General features: G+C 31.1%; 1 protein-coding gene across 3 annotated transcripts in view; it reads left to right on the forward strand.

Annotated features, from left to right (window-relative positions):
- LOC127718448 (trafficking kinesin-binding protein 1-like) overlaps nt 1-23572 on the forward strand; it is a 78226-nt gene that overhangs the window by 4414 nt on the left and 50240 nt on the right. The window contains exons 2-3 of one of the 3 annotated variants that reach the window (XM_052224470.1): nt 3312-3502; nt 14850-15053. The gene's annotated coding sequence lies outside the window, so the exon portion shown is untranslated. Of the gene's footprint in view, nt 1-3311; nt 3503-13145; nt 13235-14849; nt 15054-18424; nt 18738-23572 lie in introns of those variants that run through there. The other 2 variants (XM_052224471.1, XM_052224473.1) reach the window with 2 other exon arrangements.

A 23572-nucleotide genomic window follows, 5' to 3' on the forward strand; every position in this document is an offset into this window, starting at 1 on the left:
CAGTGTAAGGGAGATAAATCAAATACATCATTGAAATTATCTCCCTTACACTGCTTTTAAATTATGTATAAAGTAATGGTTAATGAACAATAAAGATAATCTAAAACAGTGTAAGGGAGGTAATCCAAATACAACGTTTTGGTTACTTCCCTTACTCTGCTTTTAAATTATGTTTAAAGAAATGCATATTTATAAAGGAAGACCAGTAAAAATATCTGCAAATGTTTTCATCTTTTTTTTTTACAAAAAAATCCTTATGAAAGATTTGACACTATATTTTTATTAATTCTATTATAAAATAGATTAAGTTAGCACTATGGTAAATTAAAATGGGTAATTATGGTTGCCAACTCCATTGGAAATTTGAATTGAGATTATGACCATATCTTGAGGGAAAGAATTTTTTGGGGGGAAAAAGGGGGGGGGGATAAAAAGAAATTGTGGGGGGCCAATTTTTTCTCATTTCAGATTTCAGAAATTAAAAAGAATTATTCTTCAAATATTATTTTTTTTTCAAATTTCAAATATTGAAAAATTTCAAGAAGTAATCTTTAATTGCACAGTTTGGCGCATTAGATTTGTAAAATCTTTGATCACATTTATTTATTTGGTATGCCGAATCTAACAGTGTATTTAGATTTTTAATATTGGGTCCAGTTTTCAAATTGGTCTACATTAATGTCCAAAGGGTCCGAAATTAAACTTTGTTTGATTTTAGCAAAAATTGAATATATGAGGTTCTTTGATATGCTGAATCTAAACATGTATTTAGATTTTTGATTTTTGGCCCAGTTTTCAAGTTGGTCCAAATTGGGGTCCAAAATTAAACTTTGTTTGATTTCAACAAAAATTGAATATATGGGGTTCTTTGATATGCTGAATCTAACCATGTATTTAGATTTTTTATTTGTGGACCCCGTTATCTAATTGGTTCATATATTGAGGTCTAAAGGGTCCAAAATTAAACTTTGTTTGATTTCATCAAAAATTGAATTATTGGGGTTCTTTGATATTCCAAATCTAACCGTGTATTTAGGTTCTTAATTTTGGGTCCTGTTTTTTAAATTGGTCTACATTGAGGTCCAAAGGGTCCAAAATTAAACTTAGTTTGATTTTAACAAAAATTGAATTCTTGGGGTTCTTTGATTTGCTGAATCTAAACATGTGTTTAGATTTTTGATTATGGGCCCAGTTTTCAAGTTGGTCCAAGATAGGGTCCAGTATTTAAACTTTGTTTGATTTCAACAAAAATTGAATAAATGGGGTTCTTTGATATGCTGAATCTAAACATGTATTTAGATTTTTGATTATGGGCCCAGTTTTCAAGTTGGTCCAAATTGGGGTCCAAAATTAAACTTTGTATGATTTCAACAAAAATTGAATATATGATGTTCTTTGATATGCTGAATCTAACCATGTATTTAGATTTTTTATTTGTAGGCCCCGCTATCAAATTGGTTCATATTGAGGTCAAAAGGGTCCAAAATTAAACTTTGTTTGATTTCATCGAAAATTGAATTATTGGGGTTCTTTGATATGCCAAATCTAACCGTGTTTTTAGATTTTTATTTGGGTCCCGTTTTTTGAATTGGTCTTCATTGAGGTCCAAAGGGTCCAAAATTAAACTTAGTTTGATTTTAACAAAAATTGAATTCTTGGGGTTCTTTGATATGCTGAATCTAAACATGTATTTAGATTTTTGATTTTGGGCCCAGTTTTCAAGTTGGTCCAAGTTGGGGTCCAAAATTAAACTTTTTTTGATTTCAACAAAAATTGAATATATGGGGTTCTTTGATATGCTGAATCTAACCATGAATTTAGAATTTTTATTTGTGGGCCCCGCTATCAAATTGGTTCATATTGAGGTCAAAAGGGTCCAAAATTAAACTTTGTTTGATTTCATCAAAAATTGAATTATTGGGGTTCTTTGATATTCCAAATCTAACCGTGTATTTAGATTTTTAATTTTAAGTCCCGTTTTTTAAATTGGTCTACATTAAGGTCCAAAGGGTCCAAAATTAAACTTAGTTTGATTTTAGCAAAAATTGAATTCTTGGGGTTCTTTGATATGCTGAATCTAAACATGTGTTTAGATTTTTGATTATGGGCCCAGTTTTCAAGTTTGTCCAAGTTGGGGTCCAAAATTAAACTTTGTTTGATTTTAACAAAAATTGAATATATGGTGTTCTTTGATATGCTGAATCTAACCATGTATTTTGATTTTGAACATTGGACCATAATAGGTAAATTAAAAAAATTCAAGTTCTTAGACCACATTCTTTCTGTGTCAGAAACCTATGCTGTGTCAAATATTTAATAACAATCCAAATTCAGAGCTGTATCAAGCTTGAATGTTGTGTCCATACTTGCCCCAACTGTTCAGGGTTCGACCTCTGCGGTCGTATCAAGCTGCGCCCCAGCGAAGCATTTTATTAAATAAATGTGTTTAGTGCCGATGCAAAGACCCTATAAGTGAATCAATATTAACGCCAAAATATGCAATCTTTAATGACCTGACAACAGTATCGTAACTATATCCCTTCTTAATAAGTCTATTTAAAGGTTTTGTTAGTTTCAGAGGTGCTTAAAAAAGGTGAGTAGCTCTGACTAAAGTATAGGTGAATTTATTTTAGGTCACTCTTGTAAAGGGGGAAGAACATTTCATTTGTACGATAGGGAGGGGGATTTTGAAAATGAAACTGCCCTGATAAGAGCTGAAAATAAATAGCTTTGCCCCCAAAAATAAATATTCTGCAACACAAAATTCAGGAAGTTATTGTGTTAGAAAGTGAAAATTGAAAATGAATTTTCGCGCACAAACATTTGTAGCTCAACAGATCAAAATGAAGTCAATCCCAAAAAATCAGCTCCCACTAGAATGTCATAAAGTCATTCCGTTAGGGATTTAGAACCTTAGTTTCTTATTAACTTCCTTATTTATCAGCAGAGAATAAAACAAAAAGTATGTTCTGAATGTCTGCTTACTTAGCTGATGATATCCTGGTGGACATGGTGGTCTAACATTTTACAGTAGCAGAATCTACATTTGTACCAATTCAAGTGCTAATAAAGGAAAATATGTCTAACAGTCTTCATGATATAATGTTGTATAGATTCTACTGGGATAGATGGAATGTACAAAAATGTACAACATTGTACCAAATATGTTGCTGTACGCACCATACCAAAAATCTAAAAAAGTTTCAAAAAAATATAATGTATTGTAATGTAATAAATACAAATGTACAAAGCTTATACATGTAATACATGACTTCTCATCTTAGAATGATAAATAATGTTACTTTTTTTAGGTTATAAAAATTATTTTTGTAAGTTGCATACACACAGAAAACCTTTTGTAAATGGTAGTAACTACTCGTCAAGCTGGAACCAGCTGATTCGTCCACTGCAGCTACCAACATTACACAGGAAGATGAAATCCAAACAACGAAAGAAGAGGAATGCTGGGTAAATGATACCAAGGACATTGGAGTCCTTACAGGTTAGTTACTTTTTCTTTTATCATGTTTATTGGAAAAAATATTAACTTATGATGCTGATCTGGAATTAGGATAACTTAATTGAACCTGTCAACTTTTCAAAATTCTACTGATTGAGGACCAGTTACCGTCACCTGCCATTTTATTCAATAACACACATGTTGCATAAAAACAATATACTACTGATATCTTTTACTTCATTTGTAAACATGGTAAAACCTCTATCTTGTTTGATCCAACAAACAACAACCACTGAACAGCAGGCTCCTGACTTAGGACAGGTGCATACAAATGCAGCGGGTTTAAACATTTTAACAGGCGCCATGTATGCTTAATCATGTTCTTATCAGAGGAGTCATATTTTTGTCTTGTCTGCATCGAAATTTAACATAAAATCAATTGTCATTAAAGCAGACCAGACATTTCAGCGTGTGCACTCTTGTTATATACAGTGAGGTAAATAAATACACTTAAAGGGAAAGTCCGCGATTTTTTACTTATCATATAAATATGTTCATCTTAACATAAAAAACACATTCACAAAGTTTTAAATTTATATTCTTTCTAATAACGGAGAAAATTAAGTATTTGTAACTTTTTTGGTTGATCTACGTCACTGGGTTGTGACGTTTAAACCGATTTGTTGAATCATGGGAAAAAATAAAATCTGTTAAAGTCTTAATTGCTTATCAGAATTTTACATAATTAAAAGCGCACAGATGACCGTTGGTCGTAGTTAATAACCACAATATAAGAATGAAAGAAAAGGAATATGTGTGTACCGTTTTGTATTGATTGAATAAAACTTCCTATATGAAGTTTTCTAAATATAAATATTTTCGAATTAATTTCATAAATTATTGTTGAGATTTTTTCATAAAATATCTGTTGAACACTTTGACTGATATTAAACTGAAAATATTTTACGTTTTATTTACCGTTATAACTTTGGTAACCATTTCAAGGCAAGATATTTGTGAACAGAGTGTGTACATTATTTTGTAAAGTCATTGTTTATTTATCGATTTGAGGAGAATTCGTTTGAACTTTACCTTGCAGCAATTAAGCCTCAGGCGAATCCAGGTGTGAATTCAAGCGTACGCAGGTGTGAATGTTGTCATTTTGAATGGATTAACAGAAAGAGTATAGCGTGTTTAATACACCAAGCTGAAATACCCGATGACAATAGAGAAACAATAATTAAAATGTATAAATTAATTGAAAATAAACATTCAATTTTTTTAATTCCGGAAGTGTATTTTGAAATGGAACAATTTTCGATTACGCTCTATGCAATTAGCATAAAATTAAAATATGAAGTTAAAAGAAAATTAATTTAACATTTCCCAATTTATAATTGTACATCTGTTTAATTTACTTTACCGGAATTCTTTAACTTGTATTTAAATCTGGCGATGTTTAAATGCTAACAATCAAAAAACTATCGCAATTAAAAAGTTTTTATTGAAAAAATACAATAGTACAACATGCATGATTTTTTATCTTCTTTTTGAAATTTCATTCCTACATAATGAATTCAACTAACAATCTCTTAGAATAATTATTTGTGAAAAGAATGCCAATTATCATTTATTTCATTCATTATAAATCTAAGCTATTAAAATAATTGTTTATTCCGTCTGGAAATTTTTATTTTCTTTTTTTTTCTTTAGATCTGTTTTTTGTATGAGGTGTTCTAATTGTCTTTAACGGTTTGAACATATGAAAATTAAATATAATCATTTTTATATTATATTATAATTTCGTGTAATACTCTACAAGGTAGACGTCATTAATCCAAAATAGTAATTGTAGTAATTATTGGCATAGCTAAGTAATGTATTGCTGACAATGACGATTTTAAAACAGTTCGTCTCCTTGAAACAAGCTGTACTAGTATACTTTTCCTGAGGTATAAGCGCCGTTGAAGACGAGCTCCAGATGTTCTTTCTAAAGGACAAAGTTGACTAATAGCGTATCGTTTGTTTGTTTGTTGGGTCAGGGGAGGCCATGGCAACCACTTGCCCAGAAAAACAGAATCACCATACAAGAATAGTTGTCAACACTATCGGAAAAGAGTTCCTATCGTCGGACCATCGTTGTTAACAGCAATATTTGATGAAGCAGATGATGATAGTAGAAAGCAATATGAGCGTATTATTTATCTTGTATCTTGTGTCTGACGAAAACTAAATGCCTGCATGGTTATATCTTGCCATTTTGTATTGGTTTGGTGGGTGTTCACTCAAAATCGTAATTCAAAAATTGTGTTTGTGAGATGTAGATTCACTTCAATAACGAATTTCGTCTATATATTTGTGACAAGTGTATACCACGGAGAAGCTCTAAATGTATATTACTCCCATTTGGTTTGGGTGTGAACCATCGATGTTTACAGCAATATTTAATGAATAAAATGATGATGGTAGAAAGAAATATGAGCGTCATGTGGCAAATATTACATAAATGTCTGACTATGAGTTATCTATCTGTACGAAAAGATTTCCAATACAACCATATTGAGTAGGATTTTTACATGCTATACTCGAGTCGTACTAGTATACAGGCTTCTCATGTCGTTTGACTCAGACACACATCTTTTACTTTAAAATGTATGAAAGATTCTATATATATATTAAATGTAACAATAATCAAACGCCTACAGGCAATAACTAAACGGGTATGAAGTTTTTATACAGATTTATTCTTATTTACATAATCATTAACAAACTAAATAAATTGAACAAAGAAACACAGTGACACTACGATATAACAAATGGGGTACTTAATTATTTTTAACCATGCTATGCAGAAACTTAACACATCAAGTTAGCGCACGTGAATACCAATTTGGAACACGATGTGTGATTTTGTATAAAAATATCAAAGCGAGCAGTAACTTTGTCTAGCAAATATTTTTTTACTATGCCTCTCTTTATCTCTTTTCCTTTACAATAACTATTACCCTTTTCGTCGATCATTCTCTATGTAGTATAATTTTCTCTAATCGGATATTTTTTTTCGCTATGCCACTCTTTCTCCGTTCCTTTACAGTGTCTGTTTCCCCTGTCGTTCTAATCCGTATAAAGATAGGGACATTAGACATAGAAGGAGCTTTCTTATCGTCAATAAATAAATATTTGATACTGACTATAAGTGCTGCATTACTTTTATAAGTGCTGCATTACTTTTATAAGTGCTGCATTACTTTATACTGCATGTTTGCCAATCGTCAAAAGCTTGCATTTGCGTGAAGAATTTTTTTTTCAAAAGAAGGGTCCAGAATCATGACAAAACAGTATATGTATTTCACAATTTTTTTTTAGATCATGTTTATAAAATTTTTAAACTTATTATCAGCAAAAATAGTGGATAATATTATTATCAGAACATCATTCATTAACAGGTGGAATTATAATTTCAAACACGCACAAGATAAATAACGTCGAACACAAATATATGTGGTTCAATAAATGTTACCTGTGCACGTCGGGTACCTCAATTAAGAAGCCATGCATGAACCTGTATAATATATTGTGAAATAGGAATTTTTAGTCGACAGGATGTCACTGAAATAACCAAGGACGTGTATCTAATATACGTCCTTGAGATAACTAACTGAATGTGTCGCTCTGACACGAAATCTATCAATAATTCTGACATACCTATTATCAACTCGGGAGGAAGCCAAATATATATATATATATAATAAGATAACGTAAATAAAATTTAAAAAGAAAAAAAATATACATTTTTTCCCAAACATACCAGATAGGGTCACACATTTAACTGTAAAGTGTCTATATAAGTGACTGTTCCGAATTGATCCCGTATCAATTTGATATAGTTAAAAGATTAGTTAAAAAACTTTTTTTGATAAAAAATTGACATGTCCAATATTTCGATATTTACATTTCTATAACCTGGGAATATTATACTATATCAACATATGTTGTCTTAGATAGAACCTCTTCCTAACATTGCCCCCCGTCAATATCCGTTAAATATCATAATTTAAAAATGTTATTTATCGTATAACTTTATTAATTAAAAAAATTATCTTGACTAAATATGGAGCTATTCTTTACATAAACCAATGCACTTTATATAAAAGAGGCATACTAATGAATCTTTTGTAAATCAGTGATTGTTACAAGAACACTGCATTTGTCTTTCTTTTAATTGAAACTTTTCTTCCTCATCAAATCTATATTTTATTGAATCAACGAGATCTTATCATATAAGGATTTGATAACTATAGCTATCAGAACTGCTAGGTTATTTTGTTATTGAAAAAAGTATAATTACCATCAAATCTCCCTCGAAACAAGATTGTTCAAAATGGTCTTCACACATCAACTTGTGCTTGCTATAGATCATAACTATTTTCTTTTTTTGTGGGTTTGGGAAAACTATTTAGACTTTTGTCATAACCTTGTCGGACAGAACAACCGTACGCTTGATAAGTCATTTTCACAATGGATGATCATCTACGGTAATCCCCGATTGATGATGGGAGTTTTTAACGCACGGTCGGTAAATCCCTGATTCATTTTGTCTTTGTGGTTTATAGATATCACGTGACTTTTTAGATGGCGATATGTCGAGAACTGATAGTGAATTTCAAAAATCGATTTTGATCTCTTTTCATAGAGAATAAAAGTTTTTGTTTATGAACATGTGGTTTTTTATGCTTAAAGAACAAAATATCAATTTTTCATTTTTTTGCGGAGTTTCCCTTTAATTCACGTCATTATACAGAGGTTCCGAAGGTTATTTGGACCTCAGTGGTCTTTTGGTCCAGAATTTGTACTGGACCAATCAGTGTTTTAGCAGTTTTTTACATTAATGTGAGTATTACAACATTGAATTCTTATATCGACACTGGTCATTTGGTCCAGTAATTGATGACATTTAACTGGACCAAACCATTTATTACTGGACGCATGTCTAGCGGACCTTTGGAATAACTATAGCTAGTCATAGCACATCTAACTAAGAAGTATTATTTTAAAATTTTTGGTCAGTATACAAATACATTCATTATAATTGTAATTACTTATAATTAGGACATACTTATACATTTACATGTATATGTAAATATATGCATGACAGGATGTGATACATGCATACATGTATAGATCTGACATCACTTTGTTTCAAGTCTAGGTGTAAAATACATAATGTACATGTATAATTTGTGTCATAAGAACATGATAAAGTATGGGCCTGTTTTTAGAAAACTTGTATTCAGCAAATTTCAGCCTGTGTTCAAAATCTTGTCCAAGATAGGATGAAAATGAATATTCTGCAACACAAAATGTAGGATATAATTGTGTAAAAAAGTGAAATTAAAAAAGCATACATTGCAACCAATTCATCTGTTAACCCCCCTCTTCCCCTTTCTGAATATCAAATGCTCATCCCCTATTAAATCCAGCTTTACATCACTGTTAGGAAATTTTTTTAATATTCTTGAATACAATTTTATAAGGTTCTGTTTATAATATTTGATATTTTATTCACTTCTATGCTACATGTACATGTATTTATTTATAACATAAATCACCTCTTATCTGTAAACTTTCCCATTGCCAGGATGTATTTCAAATATCTTTAAATAACTTAGAATTAACATAATATTTCAAATACTGTTCATAATTCCTCCCTTTTAATTTATAACTTTCAGAGTTCTTGGAAGTCTTTTTTCCCTGGTGGTCCTTGAAGAAAATCTGTTGGACCTCACTACTATTTCTGCAGCAAAACACCAAAATTTTGTTTGTCCTTTGCAACATTTTGGTGGTCTAAAGTTAAAACCTTTGGACCATAACTTTTCAAGTACTCTGAAATAAAATATAAACATTGTATATATACTGTCACCTGAAGTTTAACTTGATAATCAAATACTCCATTTTAATTCATAACCTTCAATTGAAAAATTGAATATAAAAATTATACATTGATACCTAAAGTGTTAAACTTGATATCTAATACCCCCTTCTAGTTTATAACCTTTAGTTGTAAAATTTAATTTTAAAATTGTTCATTGATTCATTGAGTTTAACTTGATATCAAATAGCCCCCCTTTTTAATTTATAACCTGTAATTATAAAATTGAATATATAAGAATTGTACTTTGATACCTAGAGTGTTAAACTTCATATCAAATACCCCCCTTTTTGATTATAACCTTTAATTTGTAAAATATAATTTAAAAATTGCTCATTGAAACCTGTAGTGTAACTTGATATCAATAAAATATTTCTTTTTACGTTATGTGACCTACCAAGGTTAAATTATATAATAGAAAGACAAGTGGTAATAATCTTAAGCTGTTATTTATGGATGTTTAAATACATGTACATGTATGCCCTCAGGTAAATTTTAAAATAACATGCATTCCATGGAGCTGGAGAGAGATCAAGATTTAACTATGTTTTTGATATAAATCCAGAAAGGCATATCTACCAATCTTAATTTGCTGATCGATTTGGCCCAATTTCATGATCAATGTATAGGTATATTGGCATTCTGCAGAAATAAAGTAGAAATTAAACATCTGTATAAAATCTGTTATCTTAACACAATTGAGGGTCTTAATGATCTTATATTTTTTGCTCATAATATGGTTTAAATTGTGGTCTTAGGGACATAGATATATATATCAAATTATTATGAATTTTTTAATTACTTATAAAAATATGTGAACAAATATTTTCTTTTACTCTTAAACTTTTGTTAAAAGGGAAAGAACTAAATAAGGTAAAGCTATTAAAAACATATTTACAACAACAGTTGTCTCCCATTTATCAAGTTTTTTTAAATAGAAGGGAGATAACTGAACCAGCTCTAACATGTCTAAATAAGCATGAAATTATCAGAAGAGTCATAAATTGGAATATTTTGTTGATAAAAAAATCCAAATGACTTTAAAGTTTAAAAAAAAAGAGAAATACAGATGCTTGATTTTAGTGATTTGTCCAATATGATGAACAACTTGAAAATTGGTATTTGTCCCTACATGTCCTGGGTGGTTAGTTGTGAACTAGCACGTAAAATATCTGGCTCAGCATGTTGGTCTTGTATAGAGCAGGGTTTAAACTCATATCACATAATTATTATGGTCTCGTCCTGAATATGCATTTAATTTGCCACAGGACGTTAAATAGCCATCGGTGCATCCAAAATGATGATTATGTCACATAAAAGGAGATGTGGGGTTAACATTAATGAGACAGCAAACCAATAACAAAAAAAGACAAAAAAATCTGCCAGAAAAACCTACATGTAACTCCAAAAATTACTGAAAGAGGACAGCATACAGCTGCCTTAAACAGTAGAGACTCATTATACAATTTCAAGCTCTGAAATATCCAGAAAATCTTACTAACTTTAAATAACAAAAAAAAAACGCTACCCGTCAAGATTGATTGATTGGTGTTAACACCACTTTCAGCACTAGTGGTTTGTCCTGGCAGTCAGTTTTTGTTGTTGGAGGAAGCCGGACTACCTGGAGACAACCACCGACCTTCGATAAGAAATTTTAATCCAAGTCAATTAAGATTGGAGTCAAGTGCATCTGCCACTTGCAAGATTCAACTCGTAACCTCAGTGTTGACAGGCAAGTGATACAGTAGTTTGACTACTTAGACCACTCGACCAGCGAGATTAAACAGGGAATAATAGAGATTAATCATCAAAATTTAATTTTATGAACCCTTTATTTCTTTTAAGATTTTAAGATTATAATAACAGAAGACAAATTACTTTTGATATATTCTTAAGGTTTAGGGGAGGTGTAGGGTGCCTGCTAACATGTTTTATCCCGCCACATTACCAGAATGTATGTGCCAGTTCCAAGTCAAGAACCTAAAATTCAGTGGTTGTTGTTTGCTACTATATATCATATTTGTTTTTTATTTGTTGTTTTGTACACACATAATTATAAGGCCTTTGATTTTCTCATTTGAATTGTTTTACATTTTGTTATGTCTTGGTCTTTTATACCTTTACTATGCTGTATGGATTTTGCTCATTGTTGAAGGCATAACAGTAGCATATATTATAATTGCTAGCATCTAAATAATTTGGTATCTGGTGGATACTGTTGTCATTGGCAATCATACCACATATCCTTACTTTATACTGGTGAGGTTCCTGAATTAGTGTAGGCACATGAATATTTGGTGGGAGAAATATATGTACAAATATAAATAAATATTTACCTCCTTCATACTTTTGACCACAGTAGATAGGATAAACATGTGACTCATTTTGATATATCTTTAAGGTTAGTTTAAATATGTTGTATTCAATCTTCTGTATATGGTCAGGTCTTTTGTGGTTTGTGGTGATTAGATGTACCACACACACCATATCAGATCTTTTTTCATGTAGGAAGTGACCAAAATGCGCTGGAATGCAAATTTATTTATGGAACATCTGTATGAGTATAACTAATGATATTTGAAAATTACTTGACTGAACTTTTTTTTTTTGGGGGGGGGGGGGGGGGGGGGGGGCTTGAAAATTAAAAAAGGGGAAGTATATGTACTTGACTTTATTAACCAACAGAATGACTGGAAACCAACTGTCATATTCTCAACTTGTTATAGGCATTTCCAAAGAAAATGGTGTGTCAAACCTGGTTTTATAGCTAGCTAAACTCCACAGACTACTCAGATCAAACCTGGTTTTATAGCTAGCTAAACTCCACAGACTACTCAGATCAAACCTGGTTTTATAGCTAGTTAAACTCAACAGACTACTCAGATCAAACCTGGTTTTATAGCTAGCTAAACCCTACAGACTTCTCAGATCAAAACAACAGCACAAATGATTTTCGCCTGTAACGCTGTGTTATACTGTACTTGTTGGGTAAAAAGATTAAGGAACGACTCTAAATTGTCAACATAGTAAACAAACACATAGATATAAGAAGATGTGGTATGAGTGCCAATGAGACAACTCTTCATCCAAGTCAAAATTTATAAAAGTAAACCATTATAGGTCAAAGTACGGTCTTCAACACGGAGCCTTGGCTCACACCGAACAGTAAGCTATAAAAGGCCCCAAAAATGACTAGTGTAAAACCATTCAAACGGGAAAACCAACGGTCTAATCTATATAAAAAACGAGAAACGAGCAACACTTATGAACCACATCAACAAACGACAACTACTGAACATCAGATTCCTGACTTTAGGATAGGTGCAAACAATTGCAGCGGGTTTAAATCTTTTAATGGTACCAAACCTTCACCCTTTTTTTGAAACAATAGTGTAACATCACAACATAGAAAGACACACTATAAAATATCAATTGAAATGGCTTAACTCAATCAAAAGACATGTTAAAACACCAGTGAACATACACTGAAACATATATCTGTTTTGTTATCAAATTTTAAATAAAACTTTTTAACAGCATTGATTTATTTCATATTGTATTTACTCATGCAGGTGTGTCCCTGCACAAAAAACGTCATACATGGACTGATAATACGTGTATAGTATTGGGGACATGTATTAAAACTTTAAAGCGTTAATATCATGCATGAGGTTTTGTTTACAAAAGTGACGAGCTTACATTGATTAAGCCAATATCTTGATAACATATATATATATATAGTATACCAGATAGTGGGTTTGTCTTCATTTAAATTTATTTTATTAATTTGAAATTTAATGTGTAGAGTGACTTGGAAAAATTAAGACTTTATTAGTTTTTCAACGGTAAGATAAATAAATGTCTAGCAAAAAAAGGGCAAAATTGTGAATTAGAACTAATTATCATAGTTACATGTACTATTGCCAAATTATACAAGTTAAGTGGGTCAGGTTAAAGTTCACAGAAAGGCCATGTTGAATTGTAACTATCTTGGTCTGCAAGAGCCCAACTTAGGTTGTTTTATCAATTTATTTGTCAGAAGAAAAAATAAAAACAATTATTTTTTATACATTTTACTTTTCAATTAAATCATTGCTAAGTTTTCTTTTCTGATTTGCTCAACACTGTCACAAGGATTGCTGTTTTTCAAATACACACAAATTTTGTGCACAAAGTCTGAGTATTTTATGAATTGATACATGTATGACCATTATTACATTACAACATATGAAACAAATGTTAATTAAAAGAGGCTAGTACAAACCGTGTTTAAATATTGGGTCCAATGGTGGCTTCCTGTTATGTCCATAAATTTTCAAGAAATATCCTCAGACCTGTAATGTGTATTTTACGTTGACTGTTTCTGGTCACGTGTTTTCCAAAGTGTTTTCTTGTCATTTCACACTTTTCAAAAATATTTGGATATGACGCAGGGCCTAGGTCGCAGTGTGGTCTTAGTAGTCCATCTGCTTCATCACCAGTTTAACACTGAGGTTACAAAATAATGTGAGTTTGAATCCTGTATGTGGCAGGTGCATTTCACACAAATTTTAATTGTTGAAGGACTGGGTTCTCTCTGGGTATTCTATCTAGATCCCTTCACCAATCAAAACTAACCACCAAAATAAAGCCAATAATGCTGAAAGTCAGTTTAAACTCAATAAATTTCATTTCCAATAGAATTTCCCCAAAAATTGCCTAATGTTCACACATTATCATAAGAATTTTTTATTCCATTGCAATTTAAATTTTGTAAATAGGTAAGAACATCAACAAATAAAAAGTGCACCAATTGTGGCAGATTTTAGAGAGCAGGTGCCTTGACATACACATTAAGTTATGTCCTGGGATGCTTCTTTTCTTCCAGATGCTTGCTTCATTTTTTTTCTAATAATTTATTGATTTTTTCATAAACGTTTGAAAAAAATACATAACATGCTTTAGTTTTCAAAGACTTCTAGAAAAATTGGAAAGGTGCCAGCTGGTCTCGTATAACAGTGGTCATTCACTTAAAATGTAAATTTTTGTACATATGTGCACGTTGCATTGCAAATCCTATCTAATCTTCAGGCCTAACCTCTATATAGCATTGGTCATTGTCCTTCTGACCAGGTCAGTTTTTTATTTTTTTATGACTTCATGCCTAACAAAAAATCATGAACAAGGCATTACATACATATAAATTGTTTAATCAGATTCATGAAGAATTTAATGACAAAATTACTTTCTTGGCAGAATTCCGTAACCATGATGACAGTATATGCCTTCGAGGAATATTTTTTGATGAGATATAAAATAATAGATATAATTTAATGCTTCTATGATAATTCTGAGATGAAATTTTTGTCTTTGCAGAATTCTGTAACCATGATCATGATGACTTTGAGGAATATTTTTTTTATCAGATATAATATAATAAATATAATTTAATTCTGAATTAAACATTTTTTTTCTTTCCAGAATTGTGTAGCAGTGGAAATCTCCCAGAAGTAGAAATATTAAGTTTGATTGAGGAACAGATTCCTAAATATCGTTTACGGTCAGATAGTATTACTGAATTCTGCGGCTATGATAACGAAGACTGGATCCAGACTCCACTGATCCCGATCGATGCAGATCTAGAACTGACCAATGAACAGATCGATGAGACCTTGAAATATTTTGGTAAGTTCTATTGTAGGGAATTTATAAAAAAGAGAATGTGATCTAAAAAAAGATTTTTTACAAGAATGCAATTTTTTTCAAAAGCATGAAAGGAGGAATTTTTTTTTTCAAAAGAGAAAAGTTTGCAAAAAAAAGGGATATCAGGAAAACATTTAACAGACAGCAACCCAAAGCACATATTGATCCGAGACAAAACATCTGTTTATTGTTGAAGTCCGTATATTCACCCTCACTTAGTTGTCTTTTAAGTTTAGTGTGGTTGGCTTGCTGTCTCCTTGACTTCAATCTCACATCTCTACAATGTATTTTAATGCAAATAATGTAATCATGTCTGTCTTTCGTCATCTTATGATTAAATTAATCGCAACATTGGTATTTTTTTCTCTTTTTTCCAGAATTTGAATTTTATATTTACAATAACCCGTTTTTCTTTTTTTTTTTTAGCTGAGTAATGCAACTCATAATAAAAGATTTTAGAATAATTTTTCTATTTAGATGTTTTGATTATACATTTCTTGTATTTTCTGAGAATTTAAGAATTTGAACGTAAATGTAGATTTTGAAAACAGTAAAATTAAGCATGTGACACAGCACATTTTAAAGCAAGACGTAAACCTCATGCACAATGTTCTAAGTCAATTTCATTCATACATGTCATATATCGGAATGTTTACATTCCTAATGCTTATCACGTTGGTAAGATATAAGTAAAAAATGCTTCAGATTCTAGGCTGTCATTATTCAGTCATGATAATAACACTTGATCATTTGGGAAATACCTGGAAACTTACAATTGTCATTATTAAAAATTCATAATTTAAAAGCCATAGAAAGGTCATGTTACATTGTTTAGTTTTCATAGTAACAATGATGCCCTATTCTAATAATGCATTGTTTATCAAAATATATAAACAGTTTTATGTTGTGTGGTGAATCTAATATAACTGTCATATCTAGCACAGGTGAAAAATCAATTTTAGTAAAAGGGTTAAAAATAGAATTGTTTGATTTCTATTTAAAAAAATGGTTAATCAAAATACTGATAATTGGTCTGTATATATACATTGTATGTGTTTTATCAGATTATAATATAGCCTGAATATTTCAAGGTTTCAATGCTATATTGATAAATTAGAATGGGAGGGGGGAAATATTCTTTAAATGAACTTCCCAATTGGTTGAAGACATGAATATATTGTTATTATTGAATTTGATATTCTGTAGAGAATAATACAGAAGATTATTTTTGTTAAGAGGGAAGGGAGAGTATATCAGTTTCAACAGATTTTTTTTTATGCCTCAAGCGTAGGAGACGGGGGCATTAAGTGTTACCCTTGACCTTCCGTCTTTCCGTCCATCCATTCTATTATCGTTGCAAAGCTTGAGCGTGGGCATTCGTGTTCTCTGACACATTCTTCTTTTATTATTATGTGGTTTGTCACAGAATACAGAACACACACAGTGACTCTCTGTGGTGATTTTACACTCTGTATGTATATCCCTATGGTAACTTGTGTCATGGTCATGAATCAAGAGTGTTTTTTCCACCAATCACAGGTCTGCCATCCAGATTACTGTCTCTATCAATGCTTTTTTTGCATAGGCTTAGAATGTTATTTGAAGTAAAAATCAAGGGACTTAGATGTTGTAAATAATTCAACTGACATTTCAAGACTAGAAAATGTAGAATTAGGTTAGTGTGGACGTGATAGTTTTCATGTGGACTTGAAAAGTTGTTTTTTAAGTTAAATTTCAATAAATCAGATTAAGATATAGAAGTGTCACCAAAATCAATATTGATATCCGTCTGAAGCAATAATTTATAATCATACTAAAGTACATTTAAATATTTCAAAGTTCATAGTCATTTTGGTTTTTTTTTGTTATGAAGAAGATTTAATCAAGATAACAGAATTTCAATTGCAAGGCAATTGAGGGAAACATTACTACAAAAAATAAAAAAATAAAAATTTTGTATTAACCAGAAAGAATACAAATGAAATAAATATGGACATTATTTTCTAAAAAAATATATACTGTATATTGTGTTATTGTGTCTAATTCTCGCTATTTTTCCCACTACATGTACGAAAAAATCCCTTACATACATGTAAATGATGTAGTATAGCCAGCTGGCATGGCTGATAGTAGCAGTCATGGAAAAACTTTCAATTAATCATGTTCATAGTGAAAATTTATCCAAGCAAAAAATGAACTTCATATTTTTCATGTCAGGGCCTTTTATAGCTGACTATACAGTATGGGTGTTTTCTCACGGGTGCCTATAATTGCTTACATCCACTTTACTTGTTAACTTTGGTGGATAGTTGTCTCATTGGCAATCATACCTCATCTCCCTATTTTTATATTGTCCTTTTCTTCAGCATATTGAGCAAATCCTTAAAAAAAGCTGACTCAGGAAAGTTCATGACATACATGTAAGATAGTTACAGGATTCATCACTTAACAATGCAGAATACAGCAAACAGCAATCAATCAATCAATCAATCAATCAATCATCATTGAACATTCACTTAATTGGGAATAAAGCAGAATCAGTTGATCTGTCTTTTTGAATCCTCAGCAAATTAGATATTTAAGTTGAAAATTTAGTTCTGGAAGGTTACTGTCTCTTGAAGGCTTAGCTGCTGAACTGTAGCTCTAATTGTCCTTGTGATATTTTTTGACATTTTGCAGATATATGGTCCTTAAATAGTCAAAAATTGTCATAATGACCATTAGACCTACGGTTCTGCAGCTATTAAAAGCTGAACTGCCATAAGTGTAATTTTTTGTTTGAAAAAAGAAACAGCTTCATTACACTTTAACACATTGCTTTTCCATGAGAGCATGGAACTAGTACTGTATGTGTTAAGGTGCACGTTAACTTTTGAAATCTTTCCTTTACATGTGACTTTGGTCTCATTTAATTAGATTTCTTAAGATAGCAATGAATTTTACGAGACTATTACTAAAAGTAGATAACATTTTACACTTTGGAATTGCTAAGTTACGTCATTAATAGTATTATGTATTAGGGACATCAAAAAGACGACCTTCACATTGGACATGGAGCATTTGATTTATTCTAAAAGTCAATATGTCAATTCAGTGCTGGTATTTACTTTCAAAACCAAAACAATGAAAGCTGAATGGCTAAGTATTTAAAAAATCTTCACAATAGAGCAATGTTACCGAGTTGTTAACTAATATCAGTTCTTTTTAATTTTATTCAAAAGTCAGTGTTTGATTTACATGTAGCGATAAAACTTAAGCTTTTAAAACCACCTCACAAAAGAAATGAATAATTTAAAACCAACCTTGCTTTATGTCCTGTTGTTAACTAAATAAATGCATATATTTTTACATGTGAAAAGCAGCATGTTAGAAAAATCTTCCTCTATACATGTGTCAAGTTTATTAGCCTTAAATGCAGTGTAGAAATTGACGGAAAATCAATATAAACATCTTCTTCATAATAATTCTTTTAAGAAGCAACAGAAAATATAAAGTAGTCAGGATTGCTAAGCTACAAACTTTCTTTCTGTTTATCGCTATTATTAAATGTAATGGAAAGTTAAGCTCAGAACTAGAGTCAGTGCTTTTGTTTGTGATAAGTGAATTTCTCAATTATATATGAGAAATAGCAGATATGGGAATTATTCATTTTAATTTAATGGCAAGGTAAGTACATTTACATAATGTTTCTGTTCTATATTGTTTAAGTTGAATTGTCAGGTGACATTGTTATTCAGCTTCTAAATTACCAGTTGAATGTTATCAACATATCCTGAGATCACCCCCAGTTTTTGGTGGGGTTCGTGTTGCTTAGTCTTTAGTTTTTTATGTTGTGTCATCTGTACTATTATTTGTCTGTTTGTCTTTTTATTTTTGGCCATGGCTTTGTCAGTTTGTTTTCGATCTATGAGTTTGACTGTCCCTCTGGTATCTTTCGTCCCTCTTTTATCAAAGTTCGTAACTGCTTGGAAGTAATGAGTAGTCATTCCCAAGGTCTGTCAGATATGTGGCAATGTCCAGTAATAAATGGTTAAGTCCAGTAAAGTGTCATCAATTACTGGACCAAATGACCAGTGTAGATGAATGAATTTTGTAATACTCAGTGTAAAAGACAGCTGAAATACTGACTGGACCAGTAATGTGTTAACAATTACTAGACCTAAAGACCACTGAGGTCCAAAAAACCTTAACAATTACTGGACCAAAAGACCACTGAGGTCCAAAAAACCTTAACAATTACTGGACCAAAAGACCACTGAGGTCCAAAAAACCTTAACAATTACTGGATCAAAAGACCACTGAGGTCCAAAAAACCTTAACAATTACTGGACCAAAAGACCACTGAGGTCCAAAAAACCTTAACAATTACTGGACCAAAAGACCACTGAGGTCCAAAAAACCTTAACAATTACTAGACCTATAGACCACTGAGGTCCAAAAAACCTTAACAATTACTGGACCAAAAGACCACTGAGGTCCAAAAAACTTTAACAATTACTGGACCAAAAGACCACTGAGGCCCAAAAAACCTTTACAATTACTAGACCAAAAGACCACTGAGGTCCAAAAAACCTTATCAATTACTAGACCAAAAGACCACTGAGGTCCAAAAAACTTTAACAATTACTGGATCAAAAGACCACTGAGGTCCAAAAAACCTTATCAATTACTAGACCAAAAGACCACTGAGGTCCAAAAAATTTTAACAATTACTGGATCAAAAGACCACTGAGGTCCAAAAAACCTTAACAATTACTGGATCAAAAGACCACTGAGGTCCAAAAAACTTTAACAATTACTGGACCAAAAGACCACTGAGGCCCAAAAAACCTTTACAATTACTAGACCAAAAGACCACTGAGGTCCAAAAAACCTTAACAATTACTGGAACAAAAGACCACTGAGGTCCAAAAAACGTTAACAATTACTGGACCAAAAGACCACTAAGGTCCAAAAAACCTTAACAATTACTGGACCAAAAGACCACTGAGATCCAAAAAAACTTCTGAACCTCTGGTAATAAATAAAAATGGGCTGTCCTCTCTGATTATGATTTTGTTATAAGCCTAGTAAATTAAAGTTTGTTATGTGTCAAATTCAAATTATGAGTTTTAATGATAAAGGTGAATTTTTAATTTGTATGCATTTATTCAGATAGTAATAAAATCTTGTATTTAGGTTTGAACTGAGTGATGATTTACTTTGTTAAGGTATCAGTTTTATTAGATTTTTACTCTCATAAATCTTTTTGGTTATCAGTTTAATGAGCATTTCGGCTTTTGTCACTTATCTGTGAAACATGCACTAGGACATGTACAAATGTACATGTAAAACTTAACTACAAATGTACATGTAAATTTAAACTACAAATGTACAAATGTACATGTAAAACTAAACTCCAAGTGTACAAATGTCTATGTAAAACTAACTACAAATGTCCATGTAAAACTAACTACAAATGTACATGTAAAACTAAACTCCAAATGTACAAATGTCTATGTAAAACTAAATTACAAATGTACAAATGTCTATGTAAAACTAACTACAAATGTCCATGTAAAACTTAACTACAAATGTACAAATGTCTATGTAAAACTAACTACAAATGTACATGTAAAACTAAAGCAAGTACATGTAAAACTAAACTCCAAATGTACAAATGTCTATGTAAAACTAACTACAAATGTACATGTAAAACTAAAGCAAGTACATGTAAAACTAAACTCCAAATGTACAAATGTCTATGTAAAACTAACTACAAATGTACATGTAAAACTAAAGCAAGTACATGTAAAACTAAACTCCAAATGTACAAATGTCTATGTAAAACTAACTACAAATGTACATGTAAAACTAAAGCAAGTACATGTAAAACTAAACTCCAAATGTACAAATGTCTATGTAAAACTAACTACAAATGTACATGTAAAACTAAAGCAAGTACATGTAAAACTAAACTCCAAATGTACAAATGTCTATGTAAAACTAACTACAAATGTACATGTAAAACTAAAGCAAGTACATGTAAAACTAAACTCCAAATGTACAAATGTCTATGTAAAACTAACTACAAATGTACATGTAAAACTAAAGCAAGTACATGTAAAACTAAACTCCAAATGTACAAATGTCTATGTAAAACTAACTACAAATGTACATGTAAAACTAAAGCAAGTACCGGTACATGTTCTTTATTGGTTAAAGAATTTTCATCCCACCCGATAGTGTTAATAGGGATATCTTGGTCTTAGGGACAGGACATTATGGTGGTTTTCACCATTGTCTCTTTTCACATTGACAAAAAAGTATATGATAAAAAAAATTGTAATAACTGAAATGTTCATATCTTTAAACTATGAGTATGATATTTTTATGCCCCCGCCACTAGGAGAAGGGAGCATTAAGTGTTACCCTTGTCCGTCCGTATCGTACATCCCTAAAACTGGTTTCCATTCTCTAACTTAAGTTTGCCTCAGCCAAATGTTATAAAACTTATACACAATGCTAATTACCACAAAACACAGATCAAATTCGAAATTGGGTGGTGCCACTTTTACCTTTCTAGAGTTATGCCTCATTACATTGCTGAATTTTTCGTTTCCGTTCTCTAACTTAAGTTTGCCTCAACCAAATGTTATGACTTATACACAACCCTAATATTACCAGAAAACACAGATCAAGTTTGAATTTTGGTGGCATCATTTTTACCTATCTAGAGTTATGCCCCTGTACTAATTGAAAAATTGCTGATTTTTTTATTACCATTCTCTAAGTTAAGTTTGCCTTAACCAAATGTTGTGAAACAGATACAAGATGCTTATTACCACAAAACCCAGATCAAGTATGAATTTGGGTAGCATCACTTTTACTGTTCTTGAGTTATGTCCCTTTATAAAGTTATATGCAAGCGGGGACATCATCTGTGTCCCATGGACAAGGACACATTCCCCATTTATTTTTAAATGAGCTGTGGAACAGTATTGGTAAAAACTTTGAGGGTAAAATGTTGATGCTGTGAGTCAGTCATAAAAAGGATAGACCTTGTAGAGATGATGCTCTATCATTTTAGATCTGGAAAACTGATAAATTTATTTGCATTGCATCATCATGAACCCTACCTGAAAGTTGTATTTTGACAGCTGACAAATATTTCATTTAGGGTAATAAGCATCTTTTAATATACTTTTGTAGGCTTTTATACAACTTGATTGTCTGATTGGTTGTCATGATAAATTTTAGAATGTCAAATAAAACAGTTTGTTACACAGTTGACTCAAACACACCTGAATGTTAAAGGGTGTACCTGACTTTTTCCTCACAATAAAATTGCTGCCTATTTTTAGGATATTTTTTTTCTTCACAAAATACTGTTGCTGGGGGCAGTAAGATTCAAATTAATGCTTTTCAAAAAATCAATATTTCATGTTTCTGTGAAATTTTTTTAGTATGTATGCATAATAATTTTTAAGATTCAAAATGATTTGCAGTTTTGCACCTACCAAAATTGGTTTTGAGATTTATATTTCTTCTTATTTTAACAGATTGATTATGTCTTAGATGATCTATACTATCAAAACAAAAGTTTTTAAATTATGCACCTTTTTTAAAATGATTGATTGTGATTATATCCCTTTATTTCAAAAGATTGATTATATCTTGTAAGTTATTCATACTATAAAACAAAAAAATCTTGAATTATACACCCACATTAAACTTTTATTAGATACCTTAGAAACAAACGTAAACAATCCAAATATGTCAATTTTTCCTTCTATAATGAAGAGTTCCAGTTCTATTGTTTAATATCAACTGAATTATAATTAACCTGTATATTGAAGTTTGTGTTTTTAAAATCGATATGTTGGGAAAAGAATCCAATAAAGCTAAATTCACTGTCTCTTTCATTTGTTAGAATAATATACACGAGGGTCTGGGTGGGGTTGACAGAATAGAGAATAGTGGCCAAAATGAATAATCAGTAGAGAAAAATGAGCATTAAGCATAAAGAATAGAGATTGATGGGATGCAAAAGTATAAAAAAAAAATAAAGGATTAGAATACTATTAGGAAACGACCATTTAACATCAAAGGGGGGGGAGGGGGGTGTTATGGTTTTTTCCAAAAAAAAATATTCTGATCCCGGGATTATTTTTATTCCCCATTTGATGATAAAAAATATTGTGGTCAAGCAGAGGGAAAAAAAATATTCTGAATCCAGATTTTCCCCATAACTTACAGTGTTAAATTTTGAAAAAAATAATTTGATAATAGCATTGAAAATTTTTTTTAAAAATGTTCGACATTTTTCTGACTCAGACAAAAATAACCAATTTAAAATGGAAAATTTTAAAGAAAAAAAAGGGAAAAAAAATCCCCCCCCCCAAATTTTTTGAACCCCTTATGATTCATCACCCCCAAATTCAATCCCAGCTTTCCCATAACCCCCCTTGAAGTTAAATGATTGCTCCCTTACAGAAATGAACGATGTACAGGATAAAGAA

Source organism: Mytilus californianus, unplaced genomic scaffold (genome assembly GCF_021869535.1).
Source record: "Mytilus californianus isolate M0D057914Y unplaced genomic scaffold, xbMytCali1.0.p SCAF_10, whole genome shotgun sequence".
Classification (NCBI taxonomy): Eukaryota; Metazoa; Mollusca; class Bivalvia; order Mytilida; family Mytilidae; genus Mytilus; species Mytilus californianus.